This window comes from Rhinopithecus bieti, unplaced genomic scaffold (assembly GCF_001698545.2).
Source record: "Rhinopithecus bieti isolate Rb0 unplaced genomic scaffold, ASM169854v2 scaffold_1673, whole genome shotgun sequence".
Taxonomy (NCBI): Eukaryota; Metazoa; Chordata; class Mammalia; order Primates; family Cercopithecidae; genus Rhinopithecus; species Rhinopithecus bieti.
In genome coordinates, this window is record NW_016804690.1 from 9810427 (window position 1) to 9836380 (window position 25954).

The following is a 25954-nucleotide window of genomic DNA, read 5'->3' on the forward strand; positions in this document are numbered from 1 at the left end:
TAGGAGAAAATGTATAGTAGAAGACAGACAGATTACAGGGGATGATGTTTCTGTTGGAAATATAGCTTTGGAGATCTTTACTACTTAATTTTCAAATTATGGAATTGGAAGAAACAACATTTGATAAGGAAATTAAAGGCCAAGAGAAGAAAAGTGGTTGGTTTAAGGTTACATAGTTTGCTGGCAAATGGATAAGTACACTCTGAAAATGGGGTATGACTCAAGGAAGTCACTGGCATATGGAAAAGAACAGGTAACCCATAGCTGAAATGTAATATAAAATCTCATTTCAGAACTGTTATGAAACATGTCTGATGTCTTCATCTATGAATTAAAAAGTCAATAGTTCCGTGTAAAATTAATTAAATTGCATTGCTTTTATTTTTTTTAGCAGTGATATATGATCTTTTTTAAAAAAAAAAAATTGGCAATACAAAAGGCATAAAGAGGATAATAAAAACTATCCATAATTGCAGAATCCAGAGATAACCACTTTTAATATATTACATTATCTACCCCTGGTAGTTTTATATCCTCTTTTACATAGTTGTATTTTCTACTCTTAGTTAATACTATTCCACATGCAGGTTTTTTTGTCATTACCAAATTTATTTAATCATTGCCCAAGATGTAGATATATATGTTGTTCTAAAATTTGAATTAATATAAAATGTGCTGTTGTGAACATATTTATGTATAAATATTTTCCTATTTCTGAACATTTCCCCAGGAGAGATTGCTAGGAATAAACTTGCCACGTTAAAGATTACGAGTGTTTTCGGTGTGGCGCGGTGGCTCACGCCTGTAATCCCAGCACTTTGGGAGGCCAAGGCGGGCGGATCACGAGGTCAAGAGATCGAGACCATCCTGGCTAACACGGTGAAACTCCGTCTCTACTAAAAATACAAAACAAATTAGCCGGGCTTGATGGCGGGCGCCTGTAGTCCCAGCTACTCGGGAGGCGGAGGCAGGAGAATGGCGTGAACCCGGGAGGTGGAGATTGCAGTGAGCCGAGTTCGCAGCGCTGCACTCCAGCCTGGGCGACAGAGCGAGACTCCGTCGTCAAAAAGCAAAACAAAACAAAACAAAACAAAACAAAAGATTATAAATGTTTTAAAGCATTTGATGTGTAGTAGCAAATAGCTATCTTAGAAGGTTGTTTCAATTTACAACTGCCCCCCCCAACAATTTAGGAATGTTTAGCAATTTTTCTAACATTAATGACATTTATCTTTAATGAAATGATAAAATATATTTCCACTTATATAACCCTTATCATGAATAATACTGAACATGAATTATTCCTTTATCTAATATTAAATGCACACAAGTATATACCTATACACACATATGCACAACACACAGTAAAGCTTGAGTTAGCTAATTCTGTTCATCTGACTCTGTGTTGTAACTATAATATCAGATAAGGCAGGTCTCCCTTCATTATCTTTCTTTTAAATGTTTTTGTAGTTATTGCTCTGCTATTCCTGTATAAACTTTAGAATTTAAATCTTATAAAAATTTTTATTTTCATAGATTTAACATATTTCCATTGAAATTTGTTATTTAACATATTTCCATTGAAATTTTAATGGAAATATGCTAAATACTTCACATACGTTAAATGTTTGAAAATAGATGAAATCTATAAATTAAAAAATAAACATTATTATAATACTCAAACTTCATACCAAGGAAGATGGTATGAATCTCTATTTATTGAGTCTCCTATACTATACTGATTATATATTCCACATAGATCCATAAGGTTAGTCCCAAATATTTCACTTTTTCCACTTTGAATTATAATGGGTTATTGCTGTTTTATATATACATAAATATATATTGCCAATCCTCTGCACCAGCAATTCTCAAAGTTTTTATCTTAAAATAGTTTACAGTCTCAAAAATTAATGAAGATGTCAAAGGTCTTCTGTCTGTGTCGGTTATAACTATTCATATTTCCTGTATTGGTTTGAATTTCTGGTTTTAAAATGTTCATGTAAAATATCAAGAAAGTCAACCTAAGTGATCTATTTCTACAATAAATAATTATGTCTTCTAAAACAAAATACATAGTGAGAAGAGATGCAGTTTTACAATTTTATAAATCTCTTTTAATATCTGGCTTAATAGAAAGATGTATTTTAATGTATTTCTGCTTTCAATCTGTGTTGGAATAGCACATCACATAGCCGCTGGCAGACTTCATTGTAAACTCAGAAAGTGAGAAACATTATGATGTATTTTTTATATTGAAAAGACAAAAACATATTAGTACTATAGAGAAAATATCTTTGGCCAAGTGTGGTGGTTCCTGCCTTTAATCCCAGCACTTTGGGAGAATGAGGCAGGTGAATTACTTGAGCTCAGGAGTTGGAGACTAGCCCGGGCAATACAGTGAAACCCCATCTCTACAAGAAATACAAAAATTAGCTGGTCCTGGTGGCATAGCTACTAGGGAGGCTGAGGTAGGAGAATCATTTAAGCCTGGGAGGTCAAGGGGACAGTGAGCTGTGATCATGCCACAGCTCTCTAGCCTGGGTGACAGAACAAAACCCTGTCTCAAAAAGTAAATAAATAAAATAACTTTGATCTTAACAAACCTCTGAGGGGGCCTTGAGGACCACATTTTGAAAACAACTGTTCTATACTGAACTTGTTATTTTTGTTTGTTTGTTTGATTTCGGTTTTTACCTGGAAAACCAAAGTAAGCAAACTTATCACTTAGAAATAATCGTATTTTATCTCCACATCTTTCAATAGCTATGTATCATTGATTTGCATCTCTTATTGGACTGAACAGTCTTTCCAGAACTAAGTTAAATAAGAATAATGACAGCAGATTCTTTATTTTTGTCACATAAAATCATCAATGGTTTAAGTGTTTAATCATTAAATATATTAGCCGTTGGCAAGAAAATGGCATTTAATTAAATAAAATATGACAACAAGCAAATAAAAAAGACATAAAACTTTAAAAAACTAAAAAAGAATTTGGAAAATATTTTAAGATAGCAATAAACATATAGGAGATGGAACAGAGGTAATAAGTGAAGAAATATAAAATGGTTCCATTTTAGCATAAATCAAATAAAGTTATTAGTTCATATACTCTAATCTAGTGAATTCGTAGGTTATGTAGCTTAAAAATATATATCAAGGCTTCATAAATCTGAAAGAGTTGCTTGTGATAATCATGCTATTATCTAGTTACTCTGGAGGGAATGGCTTCACAGTTAATACACATGGAAATGCCACAGATTCACATGCACAAAAACAATTAGGCACAGGAACAAGGGCGTGTAGGCTTGTAACTCTCAGGAAGAACTAAACATTTCCAGTAAAAATCAGGGAAGGGAAATTTAGACAGATTATAATTGAATCAAAAGTATATTTTTAGATTTTACGTACATTTCTTCAACACGTTCATTTATTCAAAAATATTTAGCAGTTGTAAATGGTACTAAGTGATGGGGAAGCAACAGAAAAGAAGAAACATGCATGGTGTTGTAGATGAGAAAAGATAAGGTAAGCCTTCAGACTCCACCCCCATTAGTTAAAATTATTTTATTGACTATAGCAATTGATTTAAGATAGTCTTCATAACCAGCACTATGATTTTAGCTTATTCTTTTTCTCATCAATAATGAATTACAACATCACCCAGACACTTGGATAAAGTCCACAAATTATTAAAATTCAAAAGAAGCAAATGCAGACCTATAATCAGAAACAGTAGTGTCTGGCAACATGTGGGTTGTAAATAATTATCACAAGAGCTGTAATTATTGAAACAGAGGTTTGAGATAGAGCTAAGGGTATGTCAAATCACTATGAGGATGAGTCTACCATGAGGTCTTTTCTCTAGAATATTCTTGTAAGTCTATTTTGTATTTTTGTGTGCGATGTCTTGGTCAACATCCACAGGAAATTGGATGTCCTTTCCCACTCACTGACGTAGAGCTAAGAATCTCTGAAATTTCAACATCAGTTCAGGTCATCAGAGTACTTTTCCAATGCCTTCATGAGAACTGTTTCTGGGTATGCCACATTATGTGGCTAGAGTAACATAATCACCGAATAGATAATAAAATTTCACTTTTTCATTAAAAGCAACTTTTCTGTACAATCAAGTCATGTTGACAACTTATGAATAAGTTGAATAGTTTAGGTTAAGATAAGCGAAGGTGGAATCCTACGTATTTCATCCTAATACATGATTACCTGAAGTGCTGATTAATAAGAAAGGGCTTCCAAACTTAAAACCTGCCATAGAAACAGTAAAAGATAATCTTCACTGGATTCACATTTAATTTTGCTCCTCAGTTTATAGACAAGCATAGGATGTAAACTAAGGAAAATTAGTTAAATACATGGTTCCACCTAAGAGTGTAGCATTAAACTTAAGAAATAGAGCTCTAGGAGGCTTATACTCATACACATGATAAAGATAATTAGGGAAAATCTTGGTTTCCATGACAATAGTGGCTTTAGAATCAAAGTTCACAGAGTTCTACTGTGAATTTGTGGATTCTTGAATTGTAAATGCTGATGTCGCAATGCCATCTGGCATTTTGGAATTTTATTCAGCTTTAACATCAAACAATGATAAGACACATTTATTTGTAAGTATATGGGACTAGTACAGACTTGGCATTCAAGGAAGTGACTGACAATCATGAAAATGTTTCTGTCAGTCCAATTCCAAGGAACAGCTTTTCGTGTGCTATAAAGTACTAGAATGGCCACGTTTTCATTAAAGAAAAAGATATGGGGAATTTAGCAATTTTGGAAAAGCCTGAAGAATGTATTGCTTTCAGAGTAGGCTATATTGTGGATCTTAAAATACAAATAGCACCAGAAGTTCTGGTTTTACTTAATTTTCCTACACTGAGATGTTTATGTTCATCAGAACAACACAGAATGTTTTGAAAAAATTCCTCCTCTGTTATATCATAATCAGGATTCCATTAAATATGCTGTCACACCTATCATCCTGAAAGTAGAATCACAGTAATAATTTGAACACTTTTAAGTGATAAAAAAATTCTGAACTGCAAGTACAAGGGATTAACACCTAATTAGTTTATACCAATGATGTATGTATAACTGGTTCGATGCCAACTTATTTCAACTGGATATTTAAGATTGTTTCCACTTTTCTCCTTTTTTAAAAGACATAGTTTCCAATAAATTGTACAATGACAAAATCGGTTATATAGTTATACGAACATATATACAGTTACACAGCTCCTCAAACAGTAACAAGTATTGTCTTGCCAAATTTCTGGTAGTTACAATTATAGATCTTTATTTGTGACCCTTTCTTTGGGTGGGAAACCAGTTTCCACCCTGAGAAGAAACTAGTCTTTAGGGAAGGAATCCAATCACACATCCACAACACTGCATCTGACCACTTCAACCCATGTAAGCAAGATTATTTCTAAAAACTTGAAGAATGTGGGATGAGGAAAGTAAAATAATAAATGATGCTCTCATTGCCAAAAGACTTTGTGGGAAGATAATGGTAGGTATCATTAAGACTTATGGTTACACCACAAAAATAATCATCACCCATCAATAATACACAGTCATGTGTGAGTATTGTTGCCAAAGTCTACAGGATCCTCATGCATCTCATTCTTAACCTCTGACTATGTGTCAACATTAAGATTACCTTATTCCAGATGATGTGAACTGTTTTGAATGGTCCTGCTATTAAAACTAGAGAGTATCTCAACATGGCCCTTACTCTCATAGGCTCAGAATTTCACAGACAACACTGGTGGAGCCTAGGCAACCTTGACTGGCATGTCTGAAACAATGAGGAACCACACTGGATTATCCATTTTCTAAGTATGTTTAAAATATACTGGACATATATGTCTGGAATGTTATGTTATTTATGGACATGATTTACACAAGACACTCCTCCTCTAACATCAGTAACATGTGGCAGTCTTAATGATTGGGCTGCTTCTTGGACCATTTTACACATCAAATTAGGTTCCACTAAGGGGCAGCAGGATACCAGACCCATCTTCTTTACCTCTTTGTCCTTTCATGATATTCTGGAAACTAAAGTATGTCATTGGGTTCCTTGCGTGAAATAATATTCCTGTCAAGTGCCGCTAGGACCCTTAATAATCGCACAAGAGAGCAAACAACTTCTTGAAAACCACACTACACTAGCATATTGCTCTTCAAGAATATTCCATGAGCAGTTCTCAGTTAATGCTAACACTAGGCTGAAGCATATAAAATTGCCAATATCTGAGCATTTGGTGCATGCAAAATGGCAATTAAATATGAGCATGCAAAAGAATAGTACTTGTGTTTTGATCAAAAGTGTGTAATGACTTACTAAATTTCACTGCAGTGTGATATTTATTAGTGCAGAATTAACGCTAATTTCCATGAACAGGAAGGACATTGTTACTAGCAAATCAATCGATTAGGCTCTCTTTACAGTTCTACAGTGAAGGATACATATTTATTAAAGGAAAACCCTTTATTACTTAGAATGTCATTCTGAGAAAACATAGACTGATTGTTGAATCCTTATTGGAAATTCAAGTTGTATTCCATTTTTGCACACATCTGAGAAATCCAGAGATACTATTTAGCATTTAAGATAATTAAAATTTATAGAAGTTAATTCATATATCCACGATTTGATATCAAATTTTGTGACTCATTACATGAAACTAGTTTTCTGAAATTCTGTAGTAATATGGACATGGTACTTGGTTTATTTTTTTCTAGGAAAATACAGGCATCTGCCTAAATATAAAATGCAGAAATCACAAAGCTATATTCCACAATTAAATGAAATGTTATAGACTATTGACATATATTAGATTTTCAAAACCTAGCATCAATAATCTTTTTTCTTTTATAAAAATACATTTATGATTTCATATGGAGAAAAAAGATGGAGTAGTACTTTGCATATTTTATACAAAACATAGGAGTTAAATCATACTATATTTAGGGACTGATAAGCATATTTTCAAGGTTCCCCCCCAGTATATTTTGTAAGGAAGATTTTGTAAGAAACAATATGCCATAATGATTTTAATCCATTGTTTTTGTTGGAAAAATTATGAGTCAAAATATATTTATTTCACGAAGATTTTTTAAAATAAAATTTAATTCTTATTACTTAAAAGGGATATTTTTCACAGAAAGCAGTTTCTGCACACCAGACTTTAAGGAAGCACATCTAAAAGTGAATATCTTGCTTACCTTCTCATATATTTCCTTCTATTTGGGGATTATGCAACTGAGTGTCAAAGCTATTTTTAAACAGACTAATGAAGTGTACAGCTTTTCTCTTGCTCTTTTGAAAGTGTAAATTTATTTTCTATTAGTAGAAACAAAAACTTAAAATCCAAAGCAGGGAACAACAGATTTGAGAGCGGATATCACTGAAGGGCCAGAAACCATGAAGCATACTGCTGGGTATTTGGGTTGTCTTTCCTGATCATATCCATTTAGGGAGTTTTTTTAATAATAAAAGTAATATACATATTATCGGACTTTTGGAAAAATAATACTAAAGTAAAAAATCAGTCACCGTTCCTAAAACAGTATTTTGCAACATGCATATATTCATGTTTTAATAGTTGTAACAATAAATCTGCTGAAAACTCTTTTCATATAACAAGCATATTCCAAGGCATTTTGTAGTCTTCAGAGCTATCATTTTTAAGGACTGCAATATCTCACCGAGTAGCTACATTTAACATAGTTTACATAACTATTCCTCTATTATTGAGTAAACCTGTGTAACGTCTAAGGGCAAGTAACCATTAGCTGACTTGTTACAGAGAAGATTTATGTATCAGGCAAGGGCTGAACTGGAAACACTGAAATTCTTTCTTCGAGTCTCAATGAAATGAGCACAGGGGTGTATAGGAAAAAAACATCATGATGAAGACCCTATGCAACTCTAAAGGAGCCAGACTACATATGTGAACACTGAAGCGGCATTTCCCTGGTGTGCATTTTTCCGTAACTCTTCCTAGATTCCATATTATTGTATGGAATAATATTTTACGGGACTATTAATCTTTGTCTATCTTTCCAGCCACCTTATACCCCATCTCAGCATGAGTGGAAGAAAAAGATTAATAATAATAATAATAATAAAGGAAAGCATGAAAAGAGAAGGAGGTAGAAGAAGTCAGAAAGAAACCAAAAGGCAAGGAGAGAGGAAAAAGATCGAGGTTGATTAGTTAGTAAGAAAGACACAGTTCTAGGAGAGTAAGATATTTATCGAGGCAGTTCCTTTAAAAGAGGTTGTCTTTAAAATAGGATTTGAGTAGGCAGGAGACTGAGATCAGGGAGACAGTACCTGAGACAATATTTTTGTACCATGTTGCCCATGTTACACTAACCAACATTTATTTACACACTACTTTCCTAAGGCCTAAATTTCTAAACTGATGAGAAGAAAAGGCTAAAATGTGAAAAGGATGTTTTCTCTGTCAATTACACACATCCATAGGGTTCCTAAGTTTGGAAAATCCGTTGTTTTTTTCCAATAGAATGTCACTAATCTCTGCTCATTTGATTTCCAGTGCATTTAAGCCTATAGTTCCATAATGGATACAAGTTTAAACAAAAGAAAGTGTTTTATACCTATATAAAGGTAATCACAGGGGAAATAATTGTGAAAATTATTCAAGTTTCCACAGAAAGGCAATATTTTATGTAAGTTTTAAAACAAAAGGATTTTTTCCTGTTCTTCCAGAATCATAGTGAGAATTGAAACTAAAATTCATAGTAAGTAAAATATCATAGTGAAGATTGAAAATCTCAAGCTCTGTACACACTACACACACACACACACACCCCTGACAAAGTAACCAGTTAACACAATTTGTATTTGAATAAATCAAACTTCCTACAACCCAAATTAGTCATGAGTAAAGGCACTATACTAAGACATTCCAATAATATCCTGATAGACAGATCCTGTTTCAGGCCCCATAAAATGTGTATTTCTCACTTTGAGTGAGTTGACTCATTGCCATTAATAAGCCTACAAGAAATGTCTGTGCTTTTAGGCTCCAGGTAAAACTTCTTAATATACTGCAGAGGAAGTTTATTAATGACTTGCTAACATTATGCAGAGAAAAGGAAGTCTTGCAAAATTGTTTAATATGTTTGTATTTCTTGGCTCAATGTCACAAAATCAAGACAGCAAAAATAATATATAACTTCCCAAAACATAGTGATTCATACTCATTCTGTCTTAGCTTCTTAGCTTTTTTCCAAGGTTCCCCCGCCTTTCTCAATTACACACCCATACACTCACCAGTTATGGCAAATACTGAATTGGTTGAAATCCATTTTGAGAAACAAGAACCTGATAGAATTTCTTGCCTTTTTTGAGCCAACTGGAATAATGGAGCTACCCTTTGACATCTGTCCAGTAGTTATTACACAAAAATGCAATTAAACCCTTCCCTCAGGCACTTCTTTGGCTGGCATGAGTGTGTCACACCACAACCATCGGTGCTGGAAACGAACTTGGCACCTTTCCTCGTGTTTTCTACATTAGTCACACACGTATGCTGTATTGTTCATCTTCATTCACACTAGGATACTAATCTCAACAATGCTTCAGAGCATAGCACCCTATGAAAGGGAAGATGCTTCAAAATTCTCATAAGCATGAGGCTGGTGAGTCTTCTCTCCACTTCATCTGTCTCCTAACTCCCAAAGTCCAAGATACGTTTATGTTGGTGAAACACGCAGAAAACTTTTAAACCAAGCAGGGAAAGAGAAAAGTAAAAAGTCACAAAAAAGCGACATGCAGTCTCTCGAGGATTCAGAAGAGGCATGGAGGGGAAAGGTTATGGGCATTAGGAGATGACTAAATACACTTGAACCTCACTCACACTTTCATTTTTAATCACTTGCTGTATATCTGTTGGGGCTGTACATCTGTTGGAATTACATGCCTGTAGTCCCAGCATTTTGGGAGGCCAAGTTGGGCAGATCACTTGAGGTCAGGAGTTCAAGACCAGCCTGGTCAACATGGGAAAACCCCATCTTTACTAAAAATACAAAAATTATCTGGGCGTGGTGGTGCACATCTGTAATTCCAGCTAATAAGAAGGCTGAGGCATAAGAATCGCTTGAACCTGGGAGGAGGAAGTTGCAGTGAGCCAAGATCGTGCCATTGCACTCCGGCCTGGCAACAGAACAAGACTTTGTCTCAAAAAATAAAAATAAATAATATCTGTTGGGTATCCTCCCGACAGCTACTTCTCTTTAAACTAACTATTTGAAACAGCAGTGCAAGACCTGAGGGGCTTCACCAGAACCTTGTGAGCATTATGCATATAGTGTTACTTAAGAGGGATCAGATACACACTTATCTTTCACAAAAGCTGAGGCAGAAAGAGGCTAAGTGGGTCACTTGGTCAAAATAAGTAAAATATGCCAAAAGAATAATAAAATAACTTGGCAAGCCAGGTTCAGGTCTTGGGGTTGTATTAATAGTTCAGCTGTATTATAGCTTTGGTTGCCTAGCCTTAGCTATCATTCACAATATTATTTCTGTGTGGAAACACTGAAAGCTCTAAGCAAAAAAAAAATATATTTATAAATGAATTTTTTAAAGAATGAACTCATAAATGTGAACGTTGGTGAACACTTTATTTTATCTACATGGGTATGATGCATTCTAAATAGTCATCAGGTCTTGCCTTATATGTTTATGTCGCATATGGCCTATGTGTCCAGTATAATGCTAACTACTCAAGAATCATTTATAGCATATTCTATGCTTACTGATTTTTTAGTAGACATGAAATCACTATCATGAACTGACAGAATAGAGTATAGTCATCTGTTAAGTGACACGTGACTACACTGTATTCTGTAAGTTTGTGATAGTGAGAAATGTGATAATGAGAAAGGTGTTGTTAAGCAATTTCACCATTTTGTGAACACCATAGAGAGTACTTCCACAAACCTAGATGCGATAGCCTACTACACACCTAGGCTATATGGTGTAGCCTATTGCTCCTAAGCTATAAATCTGTACAGCATGTTTCTGTACTGAATACTTCAGGCAACTGTAAGACAATGGTAAGTATTTGTGTGTCTAAGCATATGGAAACATATGATAGATACAGTAAAAATAGGGTATAAAAGTAAAAAACGGTACACTTACATGACTGGAGCTTGCGGGATAGGAAGTTGTTCTGGGTGAGCCAATGAGTGAGTGGTGAGTGAATGTGAAGGCCTAGGACATCATTGTACACTTAGGGTACACTGAATTTATTTTAAAAATAAAACTAACTTTCTTCAGTAATAAATTGGCCTTAGCTGATTGTAAATTTTCACTTTAAAACTTTTAATTTTGACTCTTGTACTAGCACTTAGCTTAAAACAAAACACATTGTACAGCTGTATAAACATATTTTTTGTTTATATCTTTATTACATAATATTTTAAACTATTTAATTTTTTAACTTTTAAGCACTTTTAAACAAAACTAAGACACAAACAAATTAGCCTAGGCCTACACAAGGTCAGGATTGTCAATACTACCGTCTTCCACCTCTACATCATGTCTCACTGGGTTTATCCCAGGGAACGGAAAGAGAAGACTGAAATATATGTCCAACAAGCAGATTTTCCAAAAGGCTTCTTGAGGGACTGGTGCCTGTCTTGTCCAACTAACAGCATTAACAGGACCCAACATGCTCTAGAAGTCTGGGAACAAAGATGAGCCAAGCAGCATGTGGCAGCTCCAGAGAGAGCAAGAGATTACAAGCCCCTGAAAAAGAAAAGAGTAAATCCCTGTACGTGGTAACTTACATGCACAAGTCCAGAGAATGCACAACTACAAAAAAGATTTGAGACCCACAGAACCTCTAGGCAGGCTGATTAGGGCTGATTGGTGATCAGGTATTTCCCCACATAAATTCAGTCCTTAGAGATTTACAGAGGTGACTCTTTATTTCACATGCATAGGTCTCATCATAAAAGTCACAAAGCACATAAAGAAACAGGGAAACATGGCCCAATTAAAGAACAAACTAAATCTCCACATCTTGATCCTAAAGTAACAGAGGCATATGAATTATCTCATAAAGATTCAAAATAACCATCATAAAGATGTTTAACAAGCTCAGAAAAATAATGTATGAACAAAATAAGAATGTCAACAAGAGACACAAAATATAGACAAGAACCCAACAGAAATTTTGGAGCTGAAGAATACAATAATTTAGTGGGAAAATTTACTAGAGTGGTTCAACAACAGACTTGATCAAGCACAAGAAAAAAAAGAAACAGTGAACTTCAACAAACATCATTTGATAGTATCCAGTTAAAAGATCAACCAGAAAAAAGTAATTTAAAAGAGTAAAGAAAGCCTAGTGACAGAGGATACACCATCAAATGAATGAATATATGCAACAAATAATTGTCACATATAACAGCCCAAAGTTAACATTATACTCAATGGTGGAAAACTGAAGCTTTTCCTTTAAGATCAGGAACAAGACAAGGAGGTCCACTCTCACCATTCATATTCAAATAGTACTGGAAATCCTAGGTAAAGCAACTTCGCAAGAAAAAGAAATAAAATACATCCAAATCAGAAAAGAAGACACGAAATTATCTGTGCTCTCAGATTACATGAAAAGACATGCAGAAAATGTAAGTGCATATTACTAAGTGAAGGAAGCCAATCTTACCAAGCTACATGCTATATAATTCCAACTATATGACATTCTGAAAAAGCAAAATTATGGGGACAGGAACAAGACTGTGGTTGTCAGGATTTAAGGGGTTAGGCAGAGCACAGAGTATTTTTAGGGCAGTGAAACTACTCTTTAGGCTATTGTAATAATGGATGCATGTCATTCTATGTCCAAACCCATAGACTCTACAACACCAAGACTGAGCCTTAATGTAAGCAATTAGGTGGTAATGATGACAATGATGTGACAGTGATGTGTCAATGTAAGTTCATGAGTTGTAACAAATGTGTAACTCTGATGAAGGATGTTGATAATGGAGAAAGCCATGCATGTGTGGGGGCAGGGAGTGTATGGGAAATCACTGCATTTTCTGTTCAATTTTGCCATGAACCTAAAAGTGCTCTAAAAAATAGTATATTAAACTTAAAAAAAAGTTTGGGATTAGAAAATGTTAAAAAATCTAAAAACAAAAGTAAATATTGAAACCATATGATGCTGTCATAAAGACAGGCATATGGACCAATGGAACAGAATCACGAATCCAGAAATAAACCTATGCATATATATAATCAAATGATCTTCAACAAGGGTGTCAAGATTACATAATGAGGAAAGGGCAGTCTTTTCAATAAATAGTTTTGAAAAAATTGGATATACACATCAAAAAGAGGGAAATTGGACCCTTAGCTTACACAATATACAAAAATCAACTCAAGATGGGTTAAAGACTTAAACATAAGCTCTAAAACTATGAAACTACTAGAAGAAAACATAGTGAAAACTCTTCAAGACATTGTTCTAGGCAGAGATTTTATGGCTAAGACCTCAAAAGCACAGGCAACAAAAACAAAAATAGACAAATGAGACTATATTAAACTGAAAAGCTTCTGCACATCAAAAGAAGTAATCAACAGAGTGAAGAAGCAACCTGTTGAATGAGAGAAAATATTTACAAACTATTCATCCAACAAGGGACTCATATCCAGAAAGTTCAAGAAACTCAACCCAACAAACACTAAATAATCCCATTAAAAAATAGGCAAAAGACATAAATAGACATTTCTCAAAAGAAGACATACAAATGGCCAACAGGTATACAAAAAATGCTCAACATCACTACTCATCAGAGAAATGAAAATTAAAACCACAATGAGACATCATCTTACAGAGTTAGAATGGCTATTATTAAAAAGATAAAAAATAACAGATGTTGGCAAGAATATAGCAAAAAGGGAACTCGTATACACTGCTGGTGGAAATGTAACTCAGTACAGCCACTATAGAAAGCAGGATAGAGATTCTCAAAAAGCTAAATAGAACTACCATACAATCCAGTCCAGTACTGGGTATTTACTCAAAAGAAAAGAAATCAATATATCAAAGGGACATATTGTACTGTACTCCCATGTTTATTGCAGCACAATTTTAAATAGCAAAAATATGGAATCAACCTAAGTGCCCAACAATAGATGAATGAATAAAGAAGAGGTATGACACACACACACATACACACACACACACACACGGATACTATTCAACCATGAAAAAGAATTAAATCACGTCATTTGTAGCACCATGGATAGAACTGGAGATTATTACATTCATTAAAATAAGTCAGGTACAGAAACACAAATCTCACATGCTCTCACTTTTACATGAGAGCTAAAAAAAGTCAATCCCATGGAGGTAGAGAGTGGAAAGAAAAACACTAGAGACTAGGAAGGGTGTGCAGGTGGGAGAGAGTTGGGAACTACTACAGCAGGGAAAAAGGAAGGGAGGAGAACAAGGGTTAAAAAACTATTGGGTACTATGCTCCGTATCTGGGAGATGGGATCAGTAACACCCCAAGCCACAGCATCACACAGTATACCCTTGTAACAAATCTGTACATGTACTCCCTGCATCTAAAATAAAAATTGAAATAAATTAATTAATAATAATTTAAAATAAAGGAATTGAAAACAGGACCTTCAAGAAACATGTGCATTTCCATGTTTATTGCAGCATTATTCACACTAGCCAAGAGATGGAAACGTCCATCGATGGATGAATGAAGAAAGAAAATGGGGTATAGACATACAATGGAATATGATCCATCCCTAAATAGGAAGGAAACCCTGTTATATGCTACAACATGGATGAAACTTGATAATACTATGCTAAGTAAACCAGTCACATAAGGACAAATACTGTATATTTCCACTTATATGAGGTATCTCTAAAATGGCCAAACTCATAGAAGCAGAAAACACAGTGCTGGTTGCTAGCGGGTGGAGGAAGGGGAAAAAGGGAGACTTGCTGTTCAGTAGGTATAGGGTTTCAGTCATGCAAGAGGAAAAGTTCTACAGAGATCTGCTGTGCAGATAGTCAACGATACTGATGTGCACACAGTCAACAATAATGTATTATACATTTGTAAATTTGTTAACTGGGTAGAGCTCTTGTTATATGTTTTTTCCCACAACTAAAAAATTTTTAAGTGCCTGATATAAGAGAATAGTTTAAAAGATGGTACATCCATAAAAGGCATACTACAAAGCCTCTAAAAGAGTTCTACAAATCTATATTTAGAGATATGGATAGATGTTCATGATATATTACAAAATGAGATAATCAGGTTATGAAAAAATATGTATAATGAAACACAATTTGTCTAGGAAAAAAATTCATAGACCCTTACAATGCTAGGCACATATTAGGAACTCAATAAATATTTGTTTAATTCATAAAATTTTCATTCATTTATCATACAAAATAATTTTTAAAATTCTAAGTTGTCTCACTTCTCTTTACTAACATGTTTTGTATTTATGATCCAATAATTTGTGAAGTCCTTTCCAAAAATCCATTTATAACCTCACTTGGGCATTTTGGTGATGAGATACTTCATAAAGACACCACCTGCTTTTATTTTCCCCAAGATTCAGGAGGATTTTTCCCTAGTACTAAAATTCTGAGATGTTTCACTAATTCATTCAGCAATGCACAGGAGGCAGCAAGCAGGCACTAGCAAGAGAACAGATGATCAATGCAAAACAGTGAGTCACACCTGCAGGGAGTTTGGGGCAAACTGCTGCTCTGTAGGGCAAAGAAGAAGATATATGGATTACCGACTCAAATAAATGAAAAGTGCTAGAATAGCTAGCTCTGATCCTAGAATAATGATGGTATTTATAAGAGAAAGAAAAAGTAAAAAGGGAACATTAGGAGGAGGAGAGTTTGAAAAACCAGAAGTCATGGATCCAGTGTTTGTTCTATTGCTAACTAGTAATATGCTCTTAGGAAAATGACAAATTGTTCATTTTCTTAGCTCTAACATGACAGAGTTTGAATAGGCAATATCTGTGGTAGATCTCAAGTTCCAAATTCCATGAGTTTATGCCTTTGACTGTTACATGCAATTAATTCAAAATATATTTTGATACAATTTTGCTGATTCTTTCTTATAATTGCCTGTCTTTCAGATGTAGTCACCATTTATGCTGGTTCTTTGCATTTCCTTTTAGACTCAAAAACACTCATCCCAGTTTGGCCTATATATAAGATTAGCTTATTTTTTTCCTCTGCTTCAAGAGAAAGGAATCTCAGTATGTTCCTATTAAGAAGGCTTATCTGAAGCAATTTAATCCTACATCGGGGAAAACGATAGGGAATAAAACAGACACACAGACACACAAGCTGTCTATGGATCAGGAAATAATATGATTGTGAGGTTTTGAATAACGGAGAATAAAGCAGGAGTTATTGTCCCGTCAAAAAATACTTATTTGCATAATAGCACAGTACAGCTGTCCAAGAAAAATATGCCTCAGGAATGATATCATTATTATAAAATAACATCATTTACCATTTTAATTAAGCCAAATTATTTAAAATTACCCTCATGAAATAGATTTTTAGGCCTGCTTAAATCAAGAGCCAAATGTCATTGTCTGATAAAACATCTCCCAGAAATTAAAACTGATGTGAAGCTTTGGAACTCGTTAACCAGAGAGAAAATAGGAAGCCTATATTTATTAAGAATAAAATAATTATACAGTCATTTCTGGTAGGATGTAAGCTGTAACATGCCCAAAATATCAATCTTGTGGAAGATTTTTAATAAAAAATACATTTTAGAGGTGAAATATACATCTTTTATCTCAAAACAGATGTTCGAATTTGTTTTAAGAAAACAGAAATAAAGAGCTCTGCCACACAGAGCCCATGCATAAGAATCATCTAGTATCACCTATGCTCATGAAAATTTATTTTGTTCTTGAGGAATCTCAGACACATTAAATTCAATACCTAGTACCTTCAGAATCCTTAACCAGCCATCTCCTTTCTCCCTATATCGTCCCAGAAGTACACACATTACCTGTCTCATCACCCTAAGCACCTCTTTCTGAAAAGTTCTCTCCTCTCCTACTATCCCAAAACCTGTGTGTTCCCTCTTGGTCCTCATTCTTGAAAATTCTTCATCAAACCAACTTTCCTGAACATTTCTCCAATTAATCTTTCTAAAGGTATTTGATCTAATCCCTCTAACAGGCCACTGCATGACAGTCACATGTTGCTTACATGGGAATATGTTCTGAAAAATGCACCCTTAAGCAATTTCATCCTCGTGTGAACTTCATAGAGTGTACTTCCACAGACCTAGATGGCACAGCCTACTACACACCCAGGCTATATGGTAGAGCCTTCTGCTCCTAGGCTACAAAACTGTACAGCATGTTACTGTACTGAATACTGTAGCCAATTGTAACACATGGTAAGTATTGGTGTGTCTAAACATAGAAAAGATTTTTTAAAAAATAGTGCACCTGCTATATAGCATCTACCATGAATGGAGTTTGCAGGACTGGAAGTTGTTCTGGGAGAATAAGTGAGTGAGGGTGAGTGAATGTGAAGGCCTAGGACATTACTATACACTACTGTAGAATTCATAAACACTATACACCTAGGCTACTAAATCCATTAAAAATACTTTTCTTTCTTCAATAAGAAATTACCCTTAGCTTAATGTAACCTTTTTATTTTGCAAGCTTCTAAATTTTTTTAACATTTTTTTTTTTTTTTTTTTTTTTTTGAGACGGAGTCTCGCTCTGTCGCCCAGGCTGGAGTGCAGTGGCCGGATCTCAGCTCACTGCAAGCTCCGCCTCCTGGGTTTACGCCATTCTCTCACCTCAGCCTCCCGAGTAGCTGGGACTACAGGCGCCCGCCATCTCGCCCGGCTAATTTTTTGTATTTTTTTAGTAGAGACGGGGTTTCACCGTGTTAGCCAGGATGGTCTCGATCTCCTGACCTCGTGATCCGCCCGTCTCGGCCTCCCAAAGTGCTGGGATTACAGGCTTGAGCCACCGCGCCCGGCCTTTTTTTTTTAACATTTTGACTCTTTTGTAATAACACTTAGGTTAAAACAAAAACATTGTACAGCTGTACAAAAAGATTTTCTTTCCTTATATCCTTATTCTATCAGTTTTTTGGTTCTTATTTTTTACTTTTTAAATCAAACAATTTTAATGAAAACTAAGACACAAACACACATATTAGCCTAGGCCTACACAGGGTTAGGATCATCCATATCACTTTCTTCCACCTCCCCATCTTGTCCCACTGGAAGTTTTTCAGGAATAATAGCATGCATGACGCTGTCATCTCCTATGATAACAGCTTTCTTCTGTAATACCTCCTGAAAGACCTGTCTGAGACACTTCTACAGTTAACTTTTTTATATATTAATATGAGGGATCACAATTACCCTCATTTAATCATTACATACTATATACAGGCATCAAAATATCACCTGTACACCCAAAATATGCACAACTACTATATATCAATTTAAAAACTCAAAAAATATTTAACAAAATAAATAAAATAAAATAATGGAAACAGTATAGTATAGTGAATACATAAACCAGTAACATAGTTGTTTATTGTCATTATCTAGTATTAGGTAGTCCATAATTATATGTGCAATACTTTAATATGACTAGCAGTACAGTTTGTTTACACCAGCATCACCGCAAACACTTGAGTAATGCATTGAGATATGACATTTTGATGGCTACGTCATAGGCAATAGGAACTCTTAGCTCCATTATAATCATATTGGGCCACCATCATGCATGCGGAGTCCATCATTGACCAAGAAGTCATAATGTGGCATGAGACTGTATTTGCCTAGCACAATGATGATGCAATTGTCTATTTATTTTGAAATTTTCTATTTGTTCACTTCCCATTGCACCTAAAGCCCAGACCTCTTGTCCTACCATGTCTACCTCCCTCGCCTCATCCCCTACAGCTGTCCTGATCCACCAGTGATGGCCCAATCATATCAGACCTTTTATGGGTCTTAGAACACATTAAGTGTGTTCTAGTCTTTGCATGTGCTGCCTTTTCCTTGAACACTTCCCACCTACGCCCCAAAACCTTTACTTGACTGACTTTCCCTCATCCAAACCTTGGCTAAATGTCATGTCCTCAGAGAAAACTTTTCTCAACAGGGCCCATCTAAAGAAACCCACCTCCCATCTCTATCTCATTAGGCATTGTTTAGTCTTCAGAAGATTAGCACCTTCTGAAATTATCTTGTTCAAGTAGGTATTTGTTATTTGGTCACCCCTCACTAGCATAGCAGCTCCCTGAGAACAAAACTCTCAGTTTAGTTAAATGTTGATTATATCCCATGCATAGAATGATGCCTTTCATAAAACAGAAACATAGAATGGATAAATGAATGAACATGAATTTTAACTATTTCTTGCTTTATATGTGTAGATCATCACACCAACTATCTTAACTCAGGCCTCTATAACAGCTAATATGCTATCTGAGCAAAATAGATAAATGCAAAAATGTTTCTAAGTAGGAATTCAGAAAGAGAATTCAAAATAATCAGTATGTGTCCAAATGTCCAAACAAATTCAGATTCACAAAACTATACTGCAAATCAATTATCCTTTTCTTTTATATGAATGATAAATTATTTTGCCCAATAATTACAAGTAACTTTGTCTTACAAAATTTTACTTAGTAACAACTGGGAATAATTGTCTCCCATGTTTTTGTTATGCATTTGATGGTTTGTCGATGGTTTGCGACAAATGAAAAACAGCAGAAGCCTGCCTCACTTTCTGAGAAGCAGGAGTAAATTGAGTGTTCTGAGAAACCATTTCCTAGTACAATAGGAAACATCAGAACTGCAACCAGCAATGTTTAAATTTCTTTATGGACTGTGATGCCATTAACATTGCAAATTGTTTTTAACTAAAAGAGGCAGAGTCACCAAATTAAGCTTTAAAGTAAAGGTTAACAAGACCTCCATCATATTCACTGGCTTCAGTGCTTAAGAAATACCTAGGTCCCAGGCATGAGAGATACTACTGTATTAAAAAAAAAAAAAAAAGGGGAAAAATGCCTGCCCACCTAAACAAAATTTTTGAGCCTCTCCTATGGCTAATTTTGAGGAAAATAAGACGTTCGCATTTAGTTGCCAATGCCAAAAAAATAAAAATAAAACAATATGTGAACTCTAAATTCATCTAATAACTATGCTTCTCCTTTCTCACCTATTTTGGCCTGCCCTGCTTGGAAATCTGTTTAGGCATCCTGACCACACCGTTACCCTGTTGGGAACACACGTGACACCACAGGCCCATGGTGTAGTGACTCCTGGGTTAACAGGACAAAACCTTACTAAGGAATCCCCTCCACATCTAGAAGATAAATAAGGTACCTCTGCCCTCTAGGTTAACCCCAGAATGTCTACATGGACACAAACCTGTGCCTCTTTATTCACAAATCTCAGAATCTGCTTTCCTGGTACTATTCATAGCACAGTGGTGCAGAAACCACACGACGTTCAAAGAAAAAGAAGTTAGTTTTATTGTATTTGTCACTGAAATCAAATGTTTTCAAATCACACTTTATTGCATATAAATATTAGTGACAGGAAAGGAGAATTCTTTATTTTCCCAATGGGAACATGTCCTGTTTTAGCAGTTCTGAGTTCTTGATGAATTCCCTTCTTCCTCTAAGCAAGTGTTAGCGAAATAATAAGAGCAGATGCATAACTGTAGAAGAGGAACTTTACAATAGCCAATATGTTGAGACCTTAAAAATGGAAAATTTAAGAATTAAAGACTTTTTTCCTTAAAATGTGCTTCACCTTAATCTATGTGGTCATGTGATGGGGTCTACTGAGCTCCGCCTCCCTTTCCTCTGTCCTAACATGTACTGCTTTACTTATTTCCCTAAGCTTTCCTTCACTGCCACATCACCAAAGAATATATTACACATTATACTTCTACAAGCTCCTGGTAAATTTCATTCCTTAGGTACTTCTAAAAAGAATACAAACTTTTTAACTTAGCAGTCTACAAATATCAGCACTTTCACTCAACATTACTGTAGACTGAGGATACACTAACTAGAACTCTCTTATGTATGTATAACAATAAATCCAAAAGAATCCTTAGTTTTCTTATATAAACTCCATTGAATACTATGCAGCCACAAAAAAGAGTGAGATCATGTCCTCTTCAGGGACATGGATGAAGCTAGAGGCCATTATTCTTAGCAAACTAATGCAGGAACAGAAAACCAAATAACGTGTTCTCACTTATAAGTGGGAGCTAAACGATGAGAACACATGGTCATATGGAGAGGAATAACACACACTAGGGCCTATGAGAGGGTGGAAGATAGGCTGAGGGATAGAATCAGGAAAATAACAGGTACTAGGCTTAATACCTGAGCGATAAAATAATCTGTACAACAAACACCCATGACACAAGTTCACCTATGTAACACACCTGCACATGTACCCCGAGCTTAAAATAAAACTTAAATAAATACATGCATACATATATTTTATCCATGAAAGAAAAACAGAAACCCTAGTTTTCTGAGAAACACTTAAAGCAAAACAGAGTGAAATCACATAGAGAATAATATCTTTGAACACACATGCCCTCCTAAGTCATTACAGAGAAAAATAAAACAGCTATGTGCAGAGAAACTACCTCTACCAATCAAATAGCTACTATAAGGTGACAAATTAGGACAGACAGAAAAATCAATTCACAAAATGTAAGTTGTCATGAAAAGGAGATAATCTACAAAGACTAAAAGATAATTGATTCCTCGTACAAATAAGTATGTTTGGCCAGAGATCTAAAAGAAAGAATTTTAACAGTTAAAAAATGTAGATAAAATAAATATATATTTGAAGACATAAGTGTAATGCTAGATATCTGTTCTGTGATGTTTTAATATAAAATTGAAAAGGGAAATATCAAAGAAATATCACCACAATCTTTAACAACGAGAAATATATTCAACGTTTAATTAAATTTTTAAAATCTCACAAGCCAGGGGAAAGAGACACATAAATGAGAGTTGAAGCTCATCCTTGTCATGTGAAAACTAATGGATTTGGGGGAAAATAAGCAGGCTGCCCTTTTCAAATAGTGGTTCCAGTGACTAGAAGAAGGCTCAAGAGTCACTATGACTCTTTGCCTAAAGACATCATTAAACAATGCCAATACCACTAGAGAGATAACAGAATTTTTTTAAAAAAGAGAGAGAAAGAAAACAAAAAGCCATCCATGGTAAATTATGATTCTCCACTTCTGGAATACTGACCACAGTTCTAACTGACACTTATCAAAGTCTTAACTAAGCAGAATGTATGTCTGCAAAAGACAACTCAAATAGGCAAGGGACACTATAACTGCCAAGGAACAGATTGAAAAACAAAACTACTGGGAAGACAAAGACCCAAGATACACATGATCACAGATTATAAAAACAAAGAGTTGAATGATAATTAATTCTAAATGTGATCATATCATCCTATTCACTCACTGGTAAGAATATTACCTAACCTATGTGGATATTTAATAAATGATAAAATAGGCATGAAGGAGACCATTGACCATGCCTATGAGTTCAGAGCAGACTCCAGTTGAATGGCTGAAAGGAGCCACCTTTCATTTCCCAGAAGTCTCTTTTGCAATGTCACAGGTTCTATTCCTCTCTATTTTACTTGTTAAAGGATTGAGCCATTTGGACCAAAGGACCACAAGGAAATACAAACTTGTGTTGCTCATCTTCAAATTCCAAACTTCACTTTAAAAGAATCACACCGTCACTTTCACAATCCCAACCAAGTATCATAAAGGAATTGACACCTTCTAGAAAGTAATCATTAAACTTTATCTGCTACTAACCATTAGAGAAACTTGTCAAAATTAAAGCAACTGTATGAAACCATAAGGAATGAACTCACAAAGGTAGCAGAGGGCAAGAAAATTATATAATTTCACATGATGCCAAAAAAACATTTTTCTTGATTAACATTCACCCCAAAAGGAAGCCATAGCCAATAACAGAAGAGCCATTTAATTTTTTTTTTAAAGGAAAAAAGGAAGGTAAGGATGGGGGAGGGAAGAGAAAGAGAGAGGAAGAGAAGGTATCAGAATGGAAGGGGGCAGGAAGAGGAAGGAAGAAAGAAGCGCACGTCTGTAAGTCCTAACCTGAGAGCAAAACCATGGCTGTCAATTTAAGAACTTTTACTTCTGTACTACCAGATGTGTCTAGAATTTTCTTACATGCCTTTCCAAAGCATTATTTTTACCATAATCATACTTTTAGTCCAGACATTAATATGTCATTGGTTAAATTTTACCATTATCCACCGGCTAAGAGAACTATTCTTGGTACTTGCAGGTATAGATATTTACAAATGCATTTTAGGTAAAAACTTCCTCCTTTACGATTGATCCATTAATTATTCTGCTTGCTGTTCATGTGGAAGCAGGACTGAAAGGCAGATCCCACTCAGATGCTGGCCTTTCTATCACTAAGGATCCAGGTTCCACCCTCAAAAGAACACAAAGCAAAGCACTATTGTTGAAGAAATTTTAAAAATTAGAAAGGTCAAGAGAAGAATCAGCATGTCCTAGGACAACTCTGACAGGCTCCACTTAATGCAGTTTTGAACACTGTGAAATCAGAGGTATCTCAAAAACATCATAAATCTGAGAGGGAAGCTTTCTACGAGAAGGAACTCGATATTTTGGTTTAGCTCCATGTTCCATGTCTTTAAAAATGTGTTGTATCAGTTTGTCTGTGTTGCCTATCAAAATATGTGAATTCAAAATGGTCCATGTCATGAAGATTCTTAGAGCTACTTTTATCACAAACAGCCACTGTGTGAGGTTCCCTACGACCCACCCTGCCCTGCCCCACCAACATGAGGGGACTCATGAGTCAGAACCCCACTGTATGAAGTCCTCTGTGGCAAAGTCCTTGAAGACTATAGTTTTAAACAAGACTTAGAAAGTTCTTTGATGTCTATGAAGAGAAATCATAAATGTTTGAGGTTATGAATACCCCAGTCACCCAGATTTAATCATTGTGCACTGTATGTTTGGATCAAAATATCACATGTACACCATAAATATGTAAAACTATTGTGTATTCATAAAAATTTTTAAAATAAATATTTTTAGTAAGAAAAAAAAATGTTACTAAATCATCCCCTAACAGTGGTGATTGAAAAATGCAGGCAGCAAAATGGCATGCGTACGTGATCCCATAAGTGTAAAATCTTGTGTGGAAAGATGTGCATGCGTGTATGTTCACACACACCCGCCTCGGAATATCCATATATGCTTATAGGTCTAATGAGAGGTTTGCTTTCTTCTTTCTACCTTTGTGTATTACTTGAATTTTGTGCAACAAAAAACTATTACTACTTTGTGAATGCTAGCAAGCAAGAAAAGATAAAAGTCCTATAATCCCACAGGTAGCACATTAATTTAGCATGTCTTTGCAACTATTTCCCCTTGCCTCCCCTCTTGCCTTCCCTGATTTACCTCACCTAGTCATGCCCCAGCATGAGGCATGCCCAGTCACACAGATTTTAGCAAAATATTTTATTTGCCCTTTTGTGTCCTTATAATTGTGCTCAGTTTACCATGAGTAAATGTTCTGCCTTCGCATCTACAGACCTGCTGTATCTTCAGCTGCTCATCTTTGGTAGTACAGCACAGAGCACAAAGACGCCTTAAGCAGTGTTTACTGGGTTTACAATCCAGTAGCAATTTAAAATTAAGGAAGCATGTCCTTGATGCATAGATCATAAATCTGATTTGGTTTGTAGGGTTGGGTAAAACAGGAGCTTGGGGTGAAAAAAACACCACCCAATAGCATCACTTCTAAAGAGGCCATTTGGTACTGTGGAGAGAAGCGTTAGAGCCACCTAAAGAGAAGCTCTGTAATTCTAACATTTGCTGTGCCACTTTCAGCATCTCAAGCTGAAACAGGCAGAGTGGTCTTTGATTAAACAGCATGTGCCTCAATTTACTCATCTGTAAAACAGTGCTCATGAAGAAAAACCTGTTTCCTAACAAAGCAAGACAGAAGATTTATCAAAGTACCTCTAGGATGCAGACTTGAGCTAAATATTTATTGGGTATCTAATATGGCTAGACATGTGTTGCACACATTCCTGTATAACTGTGTAAGAGGAAAGCACTGGAGATGGAGTTATAAAGAAGAATCTGGTTAAGGTGCCATTTGTTTCTTTCTGAACTGCAAGGCACTTAATCTGTCTGTCCCTCGGTTTCTCCATTTTACAAATATGAATTACTACATATGTGCCTAAGGGATGTGAGAATTAAGTAATATAATTTACTTTGAAGTGTAAAATGATATACAAATATATGATAAAAACACACAAACATGGAATATACAACTCTCAGAATTTTAGAGCTATTACTATAATTAATATTGACAGAACTACATTGGTCCAACCTCACTCTAATACTGTCTATTTGACTGAGCTCTACATTTAAGTCTTGTTTTCAGCTTAGACTAAATAAATTTTCTGCCAAAAAATATTTTGAAATATATGAAAATTTACATGCAGAATAATTTCTCTCCTTCTCAAATAACCATCCCATCTATCAAATAATATTCTAGTCATTATTTTAAATTATAGTCCTTTTTAATCACATCAATTTGAGTGATATTTTATTGATATGGCATTTTTCTCATTTTGTATCCAATATTAACTTGTTAATCTTCATATATTCTTCAAAGATAAAATTTTCTGACAGATTACTTTCATGTTTTATAATAAAACCTAATTATCAATAAATAGTACACAAAATGTCTCAATTGCTACTTGATGTAGTTATACAAGAAAAAGTATT

The 25954-nt window shown here is 35.0% G+C and overlaps 1 protein-coding gene across 3 annotated transcripts in view; it reads right to left on the bottom strand.

Moving 5' to 3' along the window:
* KCNK2 (potassium two pore domain channel subfamily K member 2) overlaps positions 1 to 25954 on the bottom strand; it is a 242770-nt gene that overhangs the window by 118641 nt on the left and 98175 nt on the right. The window lies entirely within an intron of this gene.